Below are 6,000 nucleotides of genomic sequence, written 5' to 3' on the forward strand. Positions count from 1 at the left end.
CATTGTCCAAATGCTTCATGCCTGTGCTCTCCTTTTACCTTCGCAGTTCCGTACAAATAGCCTTGTGCTATCTCACTGCATATGGATAGTAGCTAGGTTCTTGCAGTTTGGTGCTGGGATAGCGAGATGAAAGTTATAAGGCAGGAAAGAGATATAACTGCTTTCAGTGCAGTTCATAGAAGCATAAAACAGTTAGGGTTGGAAGGGACCTTAAAGATACCTAATTCCAACCCCCCTGCCATGGGCAGGGATACCTCCCACCAGACCAGGCTGTCCAAAGCCCCATCCAGCCTGGCCTTGAACACCTTCAGGGATGGGGTATTCACGGCTTCTCTGGGCAACCTGTGCCAGTGCCTTACCTCCGTCATAGTAATGAGGTTCTTCTGCATATCTAATCTAAATCTCCCCTATTTTAGTTTAAAACTGTTACCCTTTGTCCTATCCCTACACTCCCTGACAAAGAGTCCATGTCCATGTCCTTGTGTGGGGGGCCCCAGAGCTGAATGCAATGGGTGAGAATTACTCATCCTCTGTGCTGTGGGAGCTCGTGTGCTTCTGTGTGGTGGAATGGGGCTTAGTGTGCCTGCTGCCAGGAAGAGGATTTCAGTAATAAATCCACAAGGGTTGTTTCAATACTGTTGTGCAAGATCACCTTTGGGTATGGGCTACTTCAATTTCTGAAGCTCTGTCCAGAGTAAGATGATGGCTAGGGAGGTGGCAGTGGGCTCACTCACAGGTCTTGGCCTCCTGACAAGAGCAGTGCTGCTGTGTAACACAAGAGAGAAGAAATGGGAAGGAACAAGGGGCCAAGTAGTCTCCTTAGCCATCTCCTGTGAGGATTTCTTGCCTAGAAGTAGAAAATGTGTGGTGTTTTGTAGGACTTAGGACCTGTGGTTGGAAGCACTGGTGCTCAGGGGTAGCCACACCTGTGAGCAGGGTTGACCCAGGGAACAGGGCTCACTTCTCTGGTGAGCCACAAGTGGTGCTGGTGTAAGCCAGGCTTACTCCTGCCAGAGGTTTCTGTAGTCAGAAACATGAATGTGAAGTGGCAGCTGGGAGACCTGCTTATGTGGGAGAGGTCTGGAGGAAGGAAAGCAGCACGGCAACATGCATGTGACTGGGAACGCTGAGCTGATGGCAATTGACTGTGCTGGCAGGGAGAAAAAGAGGTAAAGATGAGGTCTTTACAGCATTGTCTCTGAGTGAAAGTGTGTCCTGTTACTAATTGCACAGGACTTTGTTCCCAGGAGGACAGCCACGGTGCAGCTTTTGATTCCACCAGCCCTGACTCTGCCTGGCCAGGTGCCAGCACAGCTCCAAGCCCGCATGGCCAGAGCTGTGCTGGGGGACTGAGGTGCCACACACGTGGGTCAGACAGGAGCCAGAGGCTGCGTGTGTGTCACCCCCGGTCACCTTCTGTCCTGGTCCCTTGTGCTAGCAGCACAGCTGTGTGGCCTGAGGGATACCGTGGGCTGGGTGGTGAGGTCTCTCCTCTTAAAGTGGGGAGGTGGGTTTGAGTCCCCTTATTTAAAACTGATAAATGCTGTTTTACCTTTGTCTGCATCAGTTGCTATCCCTTGGTTGGATCCAGCATACATTCACCTTTTATTACCAGCCATGTCCACAGGGGGGAAAAAAGTTATTAAAATCACGTATATACTTGTGTGCAGTCTAAGTCCAAAAAGATGAGTATGCAGAGGTACCAAGAGGCCTCTGTGAATTTTTCAAGTACATTAACCACAAGTTCTTTGATTTGGGGTGGGAAAAGTTTATTTTAAAAAAATATATATTTAATAAAATACTTTGATGTGATGTTATGAGGTGTCATTTATTGCTAAGAACAGTTCAAACTGAATGCAAAATATGTTGTTCAAAGATATCTGTCACTTTACCAAATAATGGTGGTGTTTTTTTTTTTTTTTTTTTTTAATTTAATTTTGTTTTTTTTGCTTTGGTTGACCTCAAAAACTAATGTCCCAGCCTGGTTGCTACTATTCCCATCCTTACCTGATCCAGTCCTCCCACTCTCTCCCTGCCACTTTGTTTGTTGCTGGGACCATCTGGCAAGCCTCTAGTCCTGTGTCACAGATCTGCAATTATCCGTGTACAATGAGCGAGGCTGATTTACTGTGTACCTAAAGCTACAGGGAAACTGGAATAAATAGAAAGCAAGTGCATTGAATAGCGATGAATCAAAGCAAAGCAGGCTACTGAAGATGTCTTTAGGAAGAAATAATGCCACTCAATTGGCTTTGCTCCTCCGCAGAGGAAGAAAGTGAGAATAAATTTCATATTGTATTCTGCCTTTCTCAATTAACTGTCACCAGTTAAAGATTTCCTGTGTGGGAACAAATTCACAGTTGTCGTCACTTAAAGATAAATTCTATCAGCTCATTTCTGCCCATGTGGTACTTTAATATTAAACTTATTTTTATATTGTAAAATTCTCATTAATGTAGGAATTTGAAAAATAGAGCTGTTTCTCCTGTGACTCTCTTAATAGGTTGATTGGCATTTAATCGTGGTTTCTTAACCCTTTTGAAAACAATATACTAATTTGCACATTTTGAATAAAAATTATTTGAATTTTATTGTGGACACAGTTGTAATTAAAAGCTGAGGAGATGCAACTAAAAGCAAATCTGTTGTTTCCATGAATAACATAAATATCTACTTGTAATGCATAGGTTCGATAACATAAGTGATTCTCTAGCCTTCAAAAAGCAGTGAAACTGCAATGTTTCTGAGAGACCCCAGGGAAAAAAAGCATATTTTTACTGACAGAGCACCATAGAAAACCCTTGTTGGGAGGGGTTATACTCAAAATTTCGTGTTTTCTGTAATTCTGCTGCTGTGGAACTTGTTACAGAATTCACCTCTTGCTACAACATTGTGCTTTAGCATGTAACATTCAGTTCTGCCAAAATGTGTAATTAATTCTTAGACAAGAACAAACACCTGAGATGTGTAAGCCATGATACTCAAATCCACTTGAGTTTGCTGCATACCGAAAAAATAGTTCTGAGAAATATGAACTACTGCCTTTGTCTTAACTGCTAGCTACTTCTATCTAAATCTGGTTAACGGCAAAATGCAGGATATGATATTAGTATAAATAAATTACATAAAGTTTTTGACTTACTGTTACTCCTTTGTGTCTTGAATTTAACCTGGACCTCTGTGGCAATCCCCGCCCCTCCCCTCCCCCAACACTTTTTTTTTCTTTTCTTTGTGTTTTTGGCAGAATATGGAAGGCTTTCGTTAAAATCATCTTTTATCTTTGATGAAACAGTAGCACCTCCTTTGCCATCCCTTGCACAGATCATCTTGGCTTCCAGGAAGGGGGAGAAATACAGTAGACAAATAGATCCAAAGGCCAGGTTGAAGAATGTCATGAAGGATTTTCAAATGCTATGTCCTCTCTGCACAGGGCACTTAGCACAGGTATGTGGCATTTGTACAGTCTTGATCAAAGCTTTGTTTCAAGTGGAAGAGAACTTGAATCTGAGCTAACTTCACACACTGCTGGCGTCAAGTTATTTCCGTGATAAGGAAAAGTGATTACTTAAGAGATAAAAATCCAGGTTGCATTCCAATTGGTCAAACTGTTTCTATGGTTGCAGAGTGGTATCTGAAGATTCAGCTGAAAATGTGGCTTAAAGATGAGAAAACCGCTTATCTGTTGCATCCCTTCACTACATATGCTAGGCAAAAATGGAGCTCCAGGCTGCAGAGGAGATACAGGCAGGTAGTTTTGTTACTGAATCCTTGTAGATAACCCCTCTCCCCACATAAAACTTTCTGAAAGCCCAGCAAAGTCCATCTTCACTACAGCTGGCCATTTTGTTATTTTATTTTTTTAAACGCTGTTAGCTAGGAAAGCTTTGAAGTACCCCAAGGGATTCATTAAAATATCATGAGACAGTTTGGGGGTGCTCAAGGGACCTGAAATTCTTCATTTGGGAAGATGACTTTCCAGTATGCACCTAAATATAACTATGAAAACAGGAGTAGTATTTGTTTTAGCTATGTTCTGCAAGGACACTTTACCCTTTTAGGTAAGTCATCACACAAAGCAAGACCTAATTTGCCGCTATGTTTTTTCTTTGGTTTACCATTAGGAATAATATATGTATTTTTTCATTTTCCTGACATCTCCTAGCAGCAGGGTAGAAATAAATAAAAAAATAGGAATAGTATGAAAAATTAACCTTAATTTTTCCTGGGTATCCTTTTTTACTTAAGCATCTTTTGCCAGGCTACAATAATATTTCTATTTTAGAGAAGCTATTTTTTATTTGACTTATAAAAGTGCAGATCGTTAGCAGCATCTGTAATTTCTGTAGTACTCTCAGAGCTCGTCCTTAGTCAATTAAGGTTATACAGAGCCAATTGTACTGGAATAATGAGTACTGGATTCTTACTGATGTGCAGGAGCAGGGCAACATAGCTATAATAGGGGCTGAGCAACCTCCATGGAAGTCAAGTGTAGCTAGCCATATGGGTATTTGGGATCTAATCATTATGCGGATATTGAAGGATCTTAGTGGAAGGAGAACTGAGCATTTCATTTGGGAAAGAAGCAGACCATTTTCTACGTCAAAGAGTTGGGTGCCATGTTGTAAGCAGTCTTGAATCCATACAATGGCAGAGTAATTTATTTAGATTGTAAGGAAATAATCCGTTGGGTGCAGACAAGCTTTGGACACTCCCAGGGCTGGAAACTGCACATCTTGGGTAATCCTTTCCAGTCCTTAGCTATTCCCATGGGAAAGATCATTTCTTTATGTCTAACCAAAATTTCCCCTGTTGCTACTTGTGGCCCTTACCTCATTGTTCTGCTGTATGCTGCTGGGAAGAGTGACTCTATGTTTCCTATAACCTGCCAAATTTCTCACAGCATCACCAGAACATTACAAATTCTGGGGAAAGCAACTTCTGTTTACCTGTACTTTACTCCTCTGCTTGGAAGATCATTCTTCCTATTCCTGCTCCTACCTGGAGCATACTCTGTTACCTCGTCTGCAAGAAGTGAGTGGAGAGGAAAGGTACTAAACTACAGCTTAAAGGACAAAGGAATCATTCAACAGAATGCAAATATACAATTTAAAGATTATTCCCAAAATTGTAATAGCATCATTCTTCCTGCCACCTTGTGTGTTTTCCCTGTATATTCTTTATACTGGGAGATGTAAAAGCACAAGCCAGGCTTATGGGGAGGAGAACAGGGAAATATGAGTAAAAATCCAAACAAAATGTTGTGTGTGTGTGTTTTCTCTGTGGTTTACCAATAGAAGTATCATTGCTTTATTTTATTTAATCAACAGTAATATAGAACATTTGCATGTAAACTCACAGCTGCTTCTCTTCTCCTAGCAATTTCTCTGTAGTAATGTTTTCTGGTAATAAGGTTATAGGATTCACATTACAGTCAGAGCACTCTGTGAAAGGGATTGCTTCCATTTATTGCACACATAGAAGGTTAGTAGTTGTTACTCATTTCTAAGGCCCCAAACTTTATGAAATATTTGGGAGCAAGTCTGTTATTGATCAGCTTTCTGATTTATTTTGCTTTGATTCTGTGCTTTGATGGTATTGATACATAGGCACAAGTGAGCTGGTATTTTACTTTCATGTCTCCCATGTTTTTATAAAGGCACCGCACAAAAACTTGCTATCAATTTTTTCATGCCTCAGGTCTACATCAGATGTAAGAAGAAACGTGTGATGCCTGACATCTCAATTTCTTTGATCAGTGCTGTAGCAACACACACCACAGTGTTTTAATAACATCACTTAATTCATCCCAGCAGTCACAGAATCACAAACTGGTTCAGGTTGGCAGGAACCTCTGGAGGTCACCTGGTCCAAGCCCCTGTTCAGGCAGGGACATCCAGAGCAGGCTGCCCAGGACCATGTCCAGGTGACTTTTGAAGATCTCCAAGGAATGAGACTCCACAACCTCTCTGGTCAACCTGTGCCAATGCTCAGTCACCCACA

This window comes from Anas platyrhynchos, chromosome 3, assembly GCF_047663525.1.
Source record: "Anas platyrhynchos isolate ZD024472 breed Pekin duck chromosome 3, IASCAAS_PekinDuck_T2T, whole genome shotgun sequence".
In the NCBI taxonomy this organism is placed as follows: Eukaryota; Metazoa; Chordata; class Aves; order Anseriformes; family Anatidae; genus Anas; species Anas platyrhynchos.